Genomic DNA, 17,007 nt, shown 5'->3' on the forward strand with positions numbered 1-17,007 from the left:
CTGGAACCAGTTTATATGGAAAAAAAAAAATGATGTTTTCCACCGGAGTACCGCGTTAACCAGTCAGTGTTGTGCACTTTACCCGTCAGTAGTTTTATTATTATGGCTGATCTCTGTATATCATCATGTTTGAATATTGCTTTCCCTCTGTAGTAGAGTTCATTTTTCTGTAACCAAAAATAACCAATACACACAATTAAGATGGAACACAACGTCCAATCTAGTATCTGACTCATGCTGAGATAAACTCACTTCTCCTGACTACACGAATGGGTCGCTGAGGTTTTTTTCCCCACACAAATGTTTTATAATCCTAACATCTGGATTTGGACAATATCCGATGTCTCTGTCTACATTTCGGTGATGATGAAGGAGATCGTGCTTTTCTGTGACTGTTCGAACTGTGGAGGACTTGACCGAGGGACAGCAAATGGTGATTAAAGGGGTACTCCGGTGAAAAACTTTTTTTTAAAATCAACTGGTGCCAGAAAGTTAAACAGATTTGTAAATTACTTCTATTAAAAAAATCTTAATCCTTCCTGTACTTATTAGCTGCTGAATACTACAGTGGAAATTCTTTTCCGTTTGAAACACAGAGCTGTATGCTGACATCACGAGCACAGTGCTCTCTGCTGACATCTCTGTCCATTTTAGGAACAGTCCAGAGTAAAAGGAAATCCTCATAGCAAACATATGCTGTTCTGGACAGTTCCTAAAATGGACAGAGATGTCAGCAGAGAGCACTGTGCTTATGATATCAGCAAGACAGCTCTGTGTTTCAAAAAGAAAAGAAATTCCGCTGTAGTATACAGCAGCTAATAAGTACAGGAAGGATTAAGATTTTTTAATAGAAGTAATTTACAAATCTGTTTAACTTTCTGGCACCAGTTGATTTAAAAAAAAGTTTTTCACCGGAGTACCCCTTTAAATGTCTTTAACCCCTTGGGGACGGAGCCCATTATGACCCTAAGGACGGGAGCATTTATTGCAAATCTGACCACTGTCACTTTAAGCATTAATAACTCTGGGATGCTTTTACTTATAAATTTGATTCCGAGATTGTTTTTTCATGACATATTCTACTTTATGTTAGTGGTAAATTTTCGGCGATACTTGCATCCTTTCTAGGTGAAAAATTTGAAAATTTCATGAAAAATTTGAAAATTTAGCATTTTTCTAACTTTGAAGCTCTCTACTTATAAGGAATATGGATATTCCAAATAAATTATGTATTGATTCACATATACAATTTGTCTACTTTATGTCTGCATCATAAAATTGACGAGTTTTTACTTTTGGAAGACATCAGGGGGCTTCAAAGTTCAGCAGCAATTTTCCAATTTTTCGCAAAATTTTCAAAATCGGAATTTTTCAGGGACCAGTTCAGGTTTGAAGTGGATTTGAAGGGTCTTCTGGTTAGAAATACCCGATAAATGACCCCATTATAAAAACTGCACCCCTCAAAGTATTCAAAATGACATTCAGTAAGTGTGTTAACCCTTTAGGTGTTTCACAGGAATAGCAGCAAAGTGAAGGAGAAAATTCAAAATCTTCATTTTTTACACTGGCATGTTCTTGTAGACCCAGTTTTTGAATTTTTACAAAGGGTAAAAGGAAAAACATCCTCTCAAAATTTGTAACCCAATTTCTCTGGAGTAAGAAAATACCTCATATGTGTATGTCAAGTGTTCGGCGGGTGCACTAGAGGGCTCAGAAGCGAAGGAGCAACAATGGGATTTAGGAGAGTGAGTTTTTCTGAAATGGTTTTTGGGGGGCATGTCCCATTTAGGAAGCCCCTATGGTGCCAGGACAGCAAAAAAAAACACATCGCACACTATTATGGAAACGACACCCCTCAAGGAACGTAACAAGGGGTACGGTGAGCCTTAACACCCCACAGGTGTTTGACAACTTTTTGTTAAAGTCGGATGTGTAAATGAAAAAAAAATATTTTTCCACTAAAATGCTGGTTTTTCCCCAAATTTTACTTTTTTACAAAGGGTAATAGGAGAAAATGCCCCCCAAAATTTGTAACCCCATTTCTTCTGAGTATGGAAATACCCCATATGTGGACGTCAAGTGCACTGCGAGCGAACTACAATGTTCAGAAGAGAAGGAGCACCATTGAGCTTTTAGAGAGATAATTTGTTTGGAATGGAAGTCGGGGGCCATGTGCATTTACAAAGCCCCCCGTGGTGCCAGAACAGTGGACCCCCCCACATGTGACCCCATTTTGGAAACTACACCCCTCACGGAATGTAATAAGGGGTGCAGTGAGCATTTACACCCCACTGGCGTTTGACAGATCTTTGGAACAGTGGGCTGTGCAAACAAAAAAATTAAATTTTTCATTTTCACAGACCACTGTTCCAAAAATCTGTCAGACCCCTGTGGGGCGTAAATGCTCACTGTACCCCTTATTACATTCCGTGAGGGGTGTAGTTTCCAAAATGGGGTCACATGTGGGTATTTATTATTTTGCATTTATGTCAGAACCGCTGTAAAATCAGCCACCCCTGTGCAAATCACCAATTTCGGCCTCAAATGTACATAGTGCGCTCTCACTCCTGAGCCTTGTTGTGCCCCCGCAGAGCATTTTACACCCATATATGGGGTATTTCCGTACTCAGCAGAAATTGCGTTACAAATTTTGGGTGTCTTTTTTTCCTTTTACCTCTTGTGAAAATAAAAAGTAAAGGGCAACACCAGCATGTTAGTGTAAAAATTATTTTTTTTTTTACACTAACAGGCTGGTGTAGACCCCAACTTTTCCTTTTCATAAGGGGTAAAAGGAGAAAAAGCCCCCCAAAATTTTGAAGTGCAATTTCTCCCGAGTACGGAAATACCCCATATGTGGCCCTAAACTGTTTCCTTGAAATACGACAGGGCTCCAAAGTGAGAGAGCACATGCGCATTTGAGGACTAAATTAGGGATTGCACAGGGGTGGACATAGTGGTATTCTACGCCAGTGATTCCCAAACAGGGTGCCTCCAGCTGTTGCTAAACTCCCAGCATGCCTGGACAATCAGTGGCTGTCCGGAAATGCTGGGAGTTGTTGTTTTTCAACAGCTGGAGGCTCCGTTTTGGAAACACTGCTGTACAATACGTTTTTTATTTTTATTGGGGGGGGGGGACAGTGTAAGGGGGTGTTTATGTAGTGTTTTACTCTTTATTAGGTGTTAGTGTAGTGTAGTGTTTTTAGGGTACATTCACACTGGCGGGTTACGGTAAGTTTCCCGCTAGGAATTTGCGCTGCGGCGAAAAATTTGCCGCAGCTCATACTTGAAGCAGGAAACTTGCTGTAAACCCGCCCGTGTGAATGTACCCTGTACGTTCACATGGGGGGGGGGGGGGGAAACCTCCAGCTGTTTCAATACTACAACTCCCAGCATGCACGGTCTGTCAGTACATGCTGGGAGTTGTAGTTTTGCAACAGCTGGAGGCACACTGGTTGGAAAACCTTCAGTTAGTTTCAGTTACCTAACTCAGTATTTTCCAACCAGTGAGCCTCCAGCTGTTGCAAAACTACAACTCCCAGCATGCATGGTCTGTCAGTACATGCTGGGAGTTGTAGTTTTGCAACAGCTGGAGGCACACTGGTTGGAAAACCTTCAGTTAGGTTCTGTTACCTAATTCAGTATTTTCCAACCAGTGTGCCTCCAGCTGTTGCAAAACTACAATTCCCAGCATGTCTGATCACAGAAGGGCATGCTGGGAGATGTAGTTACGCAACAGCTGGAGGTACGCAACTACAACTCCCAGCATGCCGAGCTGCTTGCTGTGTGGGCATGCTGGAATTTGTAGTTTTGCAACATCTGGAGTGCTACAATTTAGAGACCACTGAACAGTGATCTCCAAACTGTGGACCTCCAGATGTTGCAAAACTACAACTCCCAGCATGCCCAGACAGCAAACAGCTGTGTGGGCATGCTGGGAGTTGTAGTTTTGCAAGATCTAGAGGGCAGTATAGAGATCACTGTGCAGTGGTCTCTAAACTGCAGACCTCCAGCTGTTGCAAAACTACAAATTCCAGCATGCCCACACAGCAAACAGCTGTCTGGGCATGCTGGAAGTTGTAGTTTTGCAACATCTGGAGGGCTACAGTCTAGAGACCACTATAGTGGTCTCAGACTGTAGCCCTCTAGATGTTGCTATGCAACTACTCACCGGCTTCCGTCGCATCCGGGAGCCGTCCTCTTCTGCCGCACGCCGCCGCAGATCTCCGTCGCCGCCGCAGATCCCCGACGCTCCGCTGCCTCCGGAGGGGTAAGTGGACTCCGGCGCCGCTCCTCTTCGTTTTCCCCGTTCTGCCCCGCCTATTGTGGGAGGGCAGGACGGGGGAAACGAAAGTAAACCCCTCCGCCCCAGATCTGCTATTGGTGGTCGCGTCTAGACCACCAATAGCAGAGATAGGAGAGGTGGCAACTCTGCCACCTCACTCCTATCGCTTTAGGGGGATCGTGGGTGTCTTAGACACCCGCGATCCCCCTTCTATTCCGGGTCACCGGGTCACCATAGACCCGTAATGACCCGGAATCGGCACAAATCGCAAGTGTGAATTCACTTGCGATTTGCGCCGATCACCGACATGGGGGGGTCTAATGACCCCCCTGGGCATATGCACGGGGTGCCTGCTGATAGATATCAGCAGTCACCCCGGCCCGGTCCCCGCCCGGCGCGCGGCGGGCGCCGAAATTCCCACGGGCGTATGGATATGCCATTCGTCCTTAAGTACCAGGACGCAAGGGCGTATGCATACGCCCTTCGTCCCCAACAGGTTAATGGAGACTTCACAGAAATAAAGGGGGGAGGAACATCAGGCAAAATATAAAAAATGTGCCCTATGTACCCTTTAGTTTCCCCAGGTCACAAATCATTGACCCTTTTATGACACATACCATCTGGTATGGGACATTGGCTCTCTACATTTTTCACTAGCCCATATCTCCTCTCGCCCTTTCAGTGTATGGTTCCTAAAAGGTCTTAAAGGGGTACTCCGCCCCTAGACATCTTATCCTCTATTCAAAGGATAGGGGATAAGATGTCTGATCACGGGGGTCCTGCCGCTGGGGACCCCCGCGATCTCCCTGCTGCACTCGGCGTTCGTTTAGAGCATGGGGTGTAGTACCGGAGACTCATGACGTCACGGCCGCACCCTGCTCGTGACGTCATGGCCACGCCCCCTCAATGCAAGTCTATGGGAGGTCACGCCGCCATGCCCCCTCCGATAGACTTGCATTGAGGGGACGGGGCCATGACGTCATGAGCGGGGCGCGGCCATGATGTCACAAGCCTCTGGAACTGCACCTGACGCTCTTGGATAGGGAATAAGATGTCTAGAGGTGGAGTACCCCTTTAAGGTTGCCATTAGAGATGAGCGAATTTTTGGAAAATTCAATGAGCGAATTTTTGGAAAATTCAATTCGGCCGATTCCCCGAATTTCCCGAAAAATGTGGTTTGGTCCGAATTAATTTGCGGTGAATCGCTATTAAAAACGGCTATTTCTGGGCTACAAAGAACCTTAATAAGGGTGTAGAACACTTTGCCTTGCCGTAACACGCATAAGGAGTGTGCTGAGTTAGTGAACTAATGCTGTTATTCAGTATGACATGCAGATTACAGGCATCGCTATTAGAATCACTGCCGCAGAGCATCTGGATGTGGCAGCAGAAAGACAATATGGCGTCACAATAGAAGATATTAAAAAGATTTTTTTAATTTAACTATTATTTAATGAAATTTTAATGTATTTTATTTTTTTTTATCCTTTTTTGAGGACCCATTCTGGCGAGCATCGAGCTGTCGGTCCACCGCGAGGCGAACTACCACCCATTCCAGCACCTGCCTCTCAGCATGATAATTCCAGAGGTAATATATGATGATGACCATAGGGCCTCAGTCTTGAAAAGATTACATAGATTTTTTTTATTTACATAGTTCACAAGGTTGAAAAAAGACCAGAGTCTATCAAGTTCAACATATATCCCTAATGAGTCCCTACTGAGTTGATCCAGAGGAAGGCAAAAAAGCCTCATGCTAGAGGTAAAAATTCCTTCCCGACTCCAAATATGGCATCAGAATAAATCCCTGGATCAACCTTCTGTCCCTATAAATCTAGTATCCATAACCAGCAATGTTATTATTCTCCAAAAAATGCATCCAGACCCCTTTTGAACTCTTTTACAGAGTTCACCATGACCACCTCCTCCGGGAGAGAATTCCACAGTCTCACTTCTCTTACAGTAAAGAACCCCCGTCTGTGCTGGTGTAGAAACCTTCTTTCTTCTAGACGTAGAGGATGCCCCCTTGTTATAGATACAGTCCTGGGTATAAATAGATCATGGGAGATATCTCTGTACATAGTTATTAGGTCGCCCCTAAGCCTTCTTTTTCTAAACTAAATAACCCCAATTCTGATAATCTTTCTGGGTCCTGTAGTCCTCCCATTCCCCGTATTACTCTGGTCCCCGTCTTTGAACCCTCTCCAGCTCCACTATATCTTTCTTGTACACTGGTGCCCAGTACTGTACACAGTATTCTATGTGTGGTCTGACCAGTACTGTACACAGTATTCTATGTGTGGTCTGACCAGTACTGTACACAGTATTCTATGTGTGGTCTGACTAGTGATTTGTACAGCGGTAGAATTATTTCCTTGTCGTGGGCATCTATGTCCCTATTGATGCCCCCCATGATTTTATTTGCCTTGGCAGGAGCTGCCCGACACTGGTCACTACAGCTAAATTTATTATTAACTAAGACTCCCAAGTCCTTTTCCATGTCAGTCGTCCCAAGTGTTCTCCCATTTAATACATAATCCCAGCCCAGATTTTTCTTCCCCATGTGCATTACCTTACATTTATCAGTGTTGAACCTCATCTGCCACTTCCTAAACCAAACCTCCATCCTATCCATATCCATTTGTAACAGTGCACTGTCCCCTATTGTGTTAACCACTTTACAGAGTTTAGTATCATCTGCAAAGATTGCTATTTTACTATTCAATCCCTCTACAAGGTCATTAATCAATATATTAAATAGACCAGGACCCAAGACTGATTTCTATTACTGAGGCAGTTACTTACCCACTTACACACATTCTCCCCATGCCCCTTCCTTCTCTTTTTATGCACCAATCTTTTATATGGCACCATATGAAATGCTTTGAAAAAATCTAGAAATACGATATCCAGCGATTCCCCCTGGTCCAGTCTGGGGCTCACCTCCTCATAAAAGCTGATCAGGTTAGTTTGATAGGACCGATCCCTCATAAACCCATGCTGATATGGGGCCATACATTTATTTTTAGCAAGATACTCCAAACTAGCATCCCTTAAAAAACCCTCAAACAATTTACATACAACGGAGGTTAACCCCTTAAGGACCTAGGGCGTATGGATACGCCCTGGCTTTCTGGTACTTAAGGACCCAGGACGTATCCATATTCCCGTGGGAATTTTTGTCCCTGCCGCGTGGACCCGATTACCCGGAGATACAAGGTGATCGGGGGTGTACAATACACCCCCTATCACCCACTGTATCTATGGGGAGGTGGTGATTTCGTCACCCCCCCCAGGAGCGCTGCTATTGGCTGGACGATCGTCCAGCCAATAGCAGTCGGCAGGGGAGGGGTTCACTGCATCTTCTTGCAGCTCTGCCCGTTAACTGAGTTCAGTCAGCTGGCATAGCTGCTCGGAGGTGCCAGGGACCCCCCTCTGTGCGATCAGAGCCCCCTCAGGGTAGAGATCTTCAGGGACAGAGCAGCAAAGAATACACTCCAGGGCAAGGTAGGAGTGAGTGTAAAAAAGCTTAAAAAAAAAAGTACAAAAAAAACCCAAAAAATCCCCCCCTGACCCCCTAATAGGTCCCCAAGGGTCCACCATACATTTTTCAGTGTGACCCGGGCTCTATTAGGGGTTCAGGGCACTGCATTTGCCCCCCCATTTTTTCTTTTTCCTCCCCTATATAACGGTGTGTGATTTGTAATCACACACCGTTATATCTAATAGTTACACCAAGCACACACACTACATACATCCCCGCCCCGCCCCCCCCCCCCCCCCCCCCCCCCACACACACACACACACACATCCCCTCCCATTTTGGGGCCTCGTGCTGCACATGGGCATGGTTAAAAAACCAAGTGTCAGGCAGTACTGGAGCTGGGACGTCCTATATCAGACCCCGCTGTACAGTATGGTCATGGCACGGAAGCGGTTCGAGGCCATTTGGAAATGCCTGCATTATGCAGATAATGCGGCATGTCCACCCCGAGGTGATCCCGCCTATGACCGGCTTTACAAAGTGAGGCCGGTCATCGATCACTTTGGGGCCAAATTTTTGGAGGCCATTTTTGGAGGCCTATGTACCGCTTAGGGAGCTCTCTGTAGATGAGTCTCTCATCAGTTTTAAGGGGAGACTCATCTTCCGCCAGTATATTCCCTCGAAGCGGGCGCGGTATGGCGTGAAGCTATATAAACTTTGTGAGAGTGCCTCCGGGTTTAGCGTGTATGAGGGACGAGATTCCCGTATTGAACCCCCAGATTGTTCCCCCACTCTGGGTGTTAGCGGGAAAATTGTTTGGGACCTTATGTACCCATTGCTGGATAAGGGTTACCACGTGTACATGGACAACTTTTATACCAGCATCCCTCTCTTCACATCCCTTGCCGCCAGATCCACGTCCACTTGTGGGACCATGCGGAAGAATCAGAGAGGCCTCCCTCTGAATTTTCTGCAGACACCTATGCCCAAGGGTGAGTCCCGTGCCCATGAAAACCTGTTGCTGGTCAGGTATAAGGATAATAGGGATGTCCTTATGCTGACCACTATTCATGGTAACGGCAGCTCACCTGTCCCTGTGCGAGGTACCACAACAACGGTCCTCAAGCCCGATTGTATTCTGGACTACAATCAGTATATGGGGGGAGTTGATCTTTCTGATCAAATCCTGAAGCCATATAACGCCATGCGGAAAACTCATGTATGGTACAAGAAAGTTGCGGTCTACTTGGTACAGGTTCCCATGTACAACTCTTTTGAACTGTATCAGAACACTGGCAGCACAGGGACATTCCTCCAGTTCCAAGAAGAAGTCCTAAAGGCCCTCATCTTTGCTGACCGGGAAAGAGCAGGCCGGAGTTCAGAAGGAACTGAAGTAATAGGTGCCAGGATCATCCCAGGCCAACACTTTCCAGGTGAGATCCCCCACACTGGAAAGAAGGGACGAACGCAGAAAAAATGCAGAGTGTGTTACATAGTTACATAGTTACATAGTTAGTATGGTTGAAAAAAGACATACGTCCATCAAGTCCAACCAGGGGATTGAAGGGAAGGATGTAAGGGGATAAGGGAAAGGGATGTAGTTTTATAATTCTGCATAAGCATTAATGCTATTTTGTTCCAGGAATGTATCTAACCCTGCTTTAAAGCTGTTAATTGTTCCTGCTGTGACCAGTTCCTGAGGTAGACCGTTCCATAAATTCACAGTCCTCACGGTAAAGAAGGCGTGCCGCCCCTTTAGACTAAACCTTTTCTTCTCCAGACGGAGGAAGTGCCCCCTCGTTCTTTGGGGGGGTTTAACCTGGAACAGTTTTTCTCCATATTTTTTGTATGGGCCATTTATATACTTATATACGTTTATCATATCCCCCCTTAAACGTCTCTTCTCAAGACTAAACAATTGTAACTCCTTTAATCGCTCCTCATAGCTAAGATGTTCCATGCCCCATATTAGTTTAGTCGCGCGTCTCTGCACCCTTTCCAACTCCGCAGTGTCCCTTTTATGAACAGGCGACCAAAACTGAACAGCATATTCCAGGTGAGGCCGTACCAATGATTTATAAAGGGGGAGTATTATGTCCCTGTCCCTTGAGTCCATGCCTCTTTTGATACATGACAATATCCTGCCGGCTTTGGAAGCAGCAGCCTGACATTGCATGCTATTTTGTAGTCTGTGATCTACAAGTACACCCAGATCCTTCTCTACCAGTGACTCTGCCAGTTTAATCCCCCCTAAGACATACGACGCATGCAGGTTATTAGTACCCAGATGCATAACTTTACATTTATCCACATTGAACCTCATTTGCCAAGTGGATGCCCAGACACTTAGTCTATCCAAGTCATCTTGTAACTTATGCACATCCTCTATAGACTGTACCGTGCTACAAAGCTTGGTGTCATCTGCAAAGATAGAAACAGAGCTGTTAATACCATCCTCTATATCATTGATAAATAAATTAAACAGCAGCGGGCCCAGTACTGAACCTTGGGGTACACCACTAATAACCGGGGACCAATCAGAGTATGAATCATTGACCACCACTCTCTGGGTACGATCCATGAGCCAGTGTTCAATCCAGTTACAAACTAAAGTTTCCAAGCCCAAGGACCTTAACTTACCTGTCAGATGTCTGTGAGGGACAGTATCAAACGCTTTGGCAAAATCCAGAAACACTATATCCACAGCCATTCCTCTGTCAAGGCTTCTACTCACCTCTTCATAAAAGCAAATTAGATTGGTTTGACAACTTCTATCCTTAGTAAACCCATGCTGGCTATCACTTATAATACAATTATCCCCTATGTATTCCTGTATGTAATCCCTTATAAGTCCTTCAAACAATTTACCCACAATGCACGTTAGACTTACCGGTCTATAATTGCCTGGCGAAGACCTAGAGCCCTTCTTGAAGATTGGTACCACATTAGCCTTGCGCCAGTCCCTTGGCACAATACCAGACACCAGAGAATCTCTAAATATCATGAACAGGGGTACAGATATTACTGAACTTACCTCTCTAAGAACTCTTGGGTGTAGTCCATCCGGCCCTGGAGATTTGCTTACATTTACTTTACTTAACTTACCTTGTACCATCTCTACATTAAGCCAGTTCAGTACATTACATGATGTGTTACCAGCACTGACCTGGCCAATGTCAGCTCCTTCTTCCATAGTGTATACAGAACTAAAGAACCCATTCAGTAGCTCCGCCTTCTCTTGATCGCCCGTGACAACCTCCCCGTTATCATTATTAAGGGGTCCTACATGCTCTGTCCTTGGTTTTTTTGTATTTATATATCTAAAAAAATAGTTAGGATTAGTTTTGCTTTCTTCGGCCACCTGTCTCTCATTTTGAATTTTTGCTGTTTTTATTACATTTTTACAGATTTTATTAAGCTCCTTGTACTGTTTAAATGTTATAGCTGACCCATCAGATTTGTATTTTTTGAAGGCTATTTTTTTGTTGTTTATTGCTCTTTTAACCTCATTTGTCAGCCATGTAGGATTTAGTTTTAATCGTTTATATTTGTTCCCCTTTGGTATATATTTAGCTGTATAGTTATTTAGAGTTGATTTAAAGATGTCCCATTTACCTTCTGCATCAGCATTTGAGAACACCTCCCCCCAGTCTATGTCCTGTAGTGCAGCCCTCAACCCAGGGAAGTTTGCCTTTTTAAAGTTATATGTTTTTGCTTTCCCCGTCTGTCTTTGTTTTCTACATTTTAATTCAAAAGTAACTATATTGTGGTCGCTATTACCAAGGTTTTCCCGCACAGTTACATTACCAACCAGCTCTGCGTTTTTGGAAATGATCAGATCCAACAAGGCATCACTTCTTGTTGGGTCCTCCACAAACTGGCCCATAAAATTATCCTGCAATAAATTTAGGAATTTTCTCCCCTTTGTAGTTTTAGCCAACCCCCGGCCCCAATCTATATCTGGATAGTTAAAATCTCCCATTATTACCACTGTACCTGCCCGGGCGGCCCTCTCTATTTGTTTATACAGCCGACCTTCTATCACGTCAGTGATATTAGGGGGTCTGTAGATTACACCAAATATTATTTTTTCAGTATTTCCCTCCTTTTGTAATTCTACCCACACTGATTCCACCTCCTCAGAATCATCACACACTATGGCATCGTTCACACTGACTTTCATACCACTTCTTACATACAGACAGACTCCACCACCTTTTCTGTTCATTCTATCCTTGCGAAACAATGTAAACCCCTGCAGATTAACAGCCCAGTCATGCGAGGAGTCCAGCCATGTCTCAGTGACCCCAACTATATCACCAGCCATGTCTCAGTGACCCCAACTATATCAATATGTTCCTCCAGTATCAAGGCCTCAAGCTCCCCCATTTTATTTGCTAGGCTTCTGGCATTTGTGAACATACACTTTACATTTCCATTAAGTTTTACACATATAGTCTCACTAATGGGATTTTCAGAGTTATTGGGGTTAATGTCATTTTTTGAGTTATAAGGGCTAATTGTACTATTTAAGTTATTGGGGCTAATGGGATTTTTTGAGTTATTGGGTCTAACGTTATTATTTAAGTTATTGGGGCTAATGGGATTTTTTGCGTTATTGCGTCTAACGTTGTTATTTAAGTTATTGGGGCTAACGGTATTTTTTGAGTTAATGGGGCTTATTGTAGTTATTGAGTTATTGGGGCTAATGGAATTTTTTGAATTATTGGGATTACAATTTTTCGGGCTACATTTATTTTTACAGCTGGTTTGTAACGCATGAATCTCCTTATCCACTGTTCTTAACCTCCCCCCACAGGACTCCTCTCCACCCGCCATTATGTCCTGACCCCTCTCTAACCTATCCATCCCACTGTCTGCTTTCTTTGCTTTATTATCCTCCCCTCACTCACCTAGTTTAAATACTCAGCCACCCCTTCCAGGATTTTCTCCCCCAGCACAGCAGACTCCCTTCCATGAGGAGTGTTACAGGAGGGGGATACGGAAGGACACCACCTATCAATGTGACACTTGCCCTGATCATCCGGGCCTCTGCATTAAAAACTGCTTCAGGGAGTATCACACTTACATACGGTACAAAATTTTCCCTTTTCATTTTAATTTTCCATAATTTGATCCCAATGTACCAAGTCCAGAGAGTACATTCCAAATTTTAACCCCATGGCGGTGCTGACCGGAGTGCTGCATGCAGAGGCACGCCGTGAGCGCTCCGGGGAGGCAGCGGGACCCGGAGCGCTCGGCGTGACAACGTGTACACAGCCTGAAGATTACCAATATTTATAAAACACCTCAATTGAGATTATAGGTCAAAACACTTTCACATCATGGCAAAATTTCTCTAAAATTTTCAGTTCCATCATTAAAGTGATTTTGTAACACAGCCTTCATTTCCCATGAATCCTCTGGCTGAGGGTGTGGCATTTGATCACTGCTGGAGCTGGAGTTCCGCCAGGAAAATTTATTAGACTCATAAGTGGGTTTAGGTTTAAGTTTTGATGCCTTTTCTCATTCAAATGGAATCAAAACTTAAAGGGGTACTCCGGTGGGGGGGGGGGGGGGGGGACAGAATGTAATCAACTGGTGCAACTGGTACAGATTTGTAAATTACTTCTATTTAAAAAACCTAACCCTTCCAGTACTTAGCTGCTGTATGCTCCAGAGGAAGTGTAGTTCATTCCATTCTGACCACCTTGCTCTCTGCTGCCACCTCTGCCCGTGTCAGGAACTGTCCAGAGCAGGAGAGGTTTTCTCTGGGGATTTGCTTCTGCTTTGGACAGTTCCTGACACGGACAGAGGTGTCAGCAGAGAGCACTGTGGTCAGACAGAAAATAAATTAAAGAAGAAAAGAACTTCCTGTGGAACATACAGCAGCTGATAAGTACTGGAAGGATTAAGATTTTTATATAGAAGCAATTTATAAATCTGTTTAACTTTCTGGCACCAGCTGATTTAAAAAAAAATTCCACCAGAGTACCCCTTTAAACCTAAACCCGCTTATGAGTATAATATATTCACCTGGCTTAACTCCAGCTCCAGCAGTGAACAAACGCCCCACCATCAGCCGGAGGATTCATGGGAAATGTAGGCTACGTTCCAGAATCACTTCAGTGATGGAATAGAAAACCAATATGGATTCAATCTCATGCCTGCTACATCAACTAAAACAGGTAAGCAGAAGGCATGCACAAGAACCTCTACGTTATTCCTTAATACTAGTGAAACGGATCGGAACCAGGATCAGATGAGTATCGGCCCCCTTCCTTACTAGGTATCAGGATCGGTGCATGCACGAGAGAAGAAAATCCCTCTGACACAAAGTTCAGCAAATGATACTTCCTGTATTTACAACAATTACAAGGGTTTTTATAGTCTGTAACAATGTTTCCGTGTGCAAAGCTATACGTCATGAATAACTGTCCTTGTGATTGGTTTCTTCCATCTGCAGGTGTTCCTCGTCCAGCACGTGGGTCTTATCATCTTGGGTGTAGCTCTCTCTGGAGGTGCCATCTTATTGTTTCTAGCACGATGGGAGGGGGAGTGAGCTAGTGAGTGGCCATTTTAGCAAGCATATTCGAAATAGTCATTTTTGCTTATCCATTACACTAGTCTATGCTTCTCTCCGGCCTCTAGGGAAAATCGAATTTTGATGCGTAATGTTCCACTCAATACAATGCAAAACTACAACTCCCAGCATCCCAAATGCCTAGAGGCCCACTGGTTGGAAAACTACCTATAGCAGGAACAAGTACGTTGATTGCACTACAATTCCAGGAAATGCTAAAGGTTTACATGAAGGATAGCCGACCTCTGCCAGGAGTCCAGGTCCGCAATCTCTGGTATCAGTGTTCTACTGAGTCATTCGGTAGCGTTGCCAAAAATGATCTCAGAATGTTCTCAGCTCACGGCATCGGACCTTTCACGATAAACCTACTGGCTCTGTAGAGTTTCCGACATGTACCTGTGAACTTGGGTTTCTAAGGAAGATATCTCTTTACAATTTGGTTGCCAGGGTGTCGAGAAATACAGAATGTAATCTTATAAAATTTTACTAAAAGGAGAACATTGTCCGGGTCAGAAAGTACTTTATGTTTCAAGTCTGTTATAGCCGTATGGAGCAACGACTGGGGAGAGTACACAATGTACAGGTCCATCTGGTTTTAAATTTGCCAAAATAATTTAATATTGCTGGATGTTCTCTGAAAACTGAATAAATCCAGGAAATATAAAAATCGACTTTATATGTGATAATATTTATAGATGCATGGCTACATAGTTCATAAGGTTAAAAAAAAGACCAGAGTCCATCAAGTTCAACCAATAAACTTATTTTGTCCCTACTGCGTTGATCCAGAGGAAGGCAAAAAAAAAAAGCTCATGAGGCCGATTCCAATTGCCCCATACCAAGGGAAAAAAAATTCCCTCCCGACTACAAGTATGGCATCAGAATAAATCTCTGGATTGATGTTCTATCCACATAAATCTAGTATCCATAACCTGTAATATTATTACTGTCCAGAAAAACGCCCAGGCCTTTTTTTTATTGAGTTCCCATTGTCTTACTGCTCTTACAGTAAAGAACCCCAATCTGTGATCGTGTTGGAACCTTCTTTCCTCTACAGGTAGAGGATGCCCCCTTGTAACAGATACAGTCCTGGGGATAAATAGATTATGGGAGAAACCTCTATGCTGCCCCCTGATATATAAATAGTTATATATAAATAGTTATTAAGCTGCCCCTAATCTGTCTTTTTCTAAACTAAATAATCCTAATTCTTTCTTTCTGGTTCCTGTAGTCCTTCCATTCCTCTTATCATTTTTGTTGCCCGTCCAGCCCTGTTCAGCTCCACTATATCTTTCTTGTACACTGGTGCCCAGTACTGTACACCGTTTTCTATGTGTGGTCTGACTACAAGTCCTACTTGTAATGCTTCCCTAGTGTTTTCCCATTTAATACATAATCCATCCTGGATTTTTCCTCCCCATGTGTATAACCTTACATTTATCAGTGTTGAACCTTATCTGCCACTTTTAAGCATAAACTTCCCACCTATCCAGATCCATATGTACAGTGCTCTGACCTCTATTTTGTTATCTACTATATACAGTGCACTGTCCACTGTTGTGTTATCTACTTTACACAGGGCACTGTCCTTTATCGTTTTATCTAGTATACACAGTGCACTGTCCTCTATTGTGTTATCTGCTATACACAGTACACTGCCTCTATTGTGTTATCTATGATATACAGTGCACTGTCCTTTTATAGTGTTATCTACTATACGCAATGCGCTGCCCTCCATTGTGTTATCTGCTTTACACAGGGTACTGTCCTTTATTGTGTTATTTAATATACACAGCGCACTTTCCTCTATTGTGTTATCTGCTATACGCAGTACAGTACTCTCTATTGTGTTATTTTCTATATACAGTGCACTGTCCATTTATAGTGTAATCTACTATACACAATGCACTGTCTTCTATCTTGTTATCTGCTATACACAGTGCACTTTCCTCCATTGTGTTATCTACTATATGCATTGCACTGTCCTCTATTGTGTTATCTACTATACACAGTGCACTGTCCTCCATTGTGTTATCTACTATATGCAGTTCACTGCCCTCTATTGTGTTATCTGCTATACATAGTCACTGTCCTCTATTGTGTTATCTACTCTACACAATGCACTGTCCTCTATTGTGTTATCTTCTATACACAGTGCACTGTCCTTGATTGTGTTATCTACTTTACACAGTCCACTATCCTCTATTGTGTTATCTACTTTACACAGTACACTGTCCTCTTTTGGCTGTCCAGGCATGCAGGGAGTTGTAGTTTTGCAACAGCTGGAGACTCCTGGTTGGGAAACACTGGTGCAGACAGACAGACATATGTACTGTAGTTTGAAGGTATCTGAGGGGACATCCTAGACTGTCCTGTTACACTGTATAGGGATTCCTGTGACATAGCTCCCTATACCCTGGTTGTCAAGTGACTTTGTTATTCACGTAGAGAAGTACTGACGTAACTATATTCCACTATTTTATCGCTTTCTACTATCTAAGTATGTGGAATATATATACAGTACAAGGTGAACAAAGGGAATAAGTATTTGTTTTGGCTAAACTTCAGTTCTGAGGGCACAGCTGCTGGAACTCTCCCGAAATATTTTTGTACTTTCTGCATTCCTCGCGCGGAGCAATGGTGGATTGTAGAATAGAT

Source organism: Hyla sarda, chromosome 11 (genome assembly GCF_029499605.1).
Source record: "Hyla sarda isolate aHylSar1 chromosome 11, aHylSar1.hap1, whole genome shotgun sequence".
NCBI classification, from domain to species: Eukaryota; Metazoa; Chordata; class Amphibia; order Anura; family Hylidae; genus Hyla; species Hyla sarda.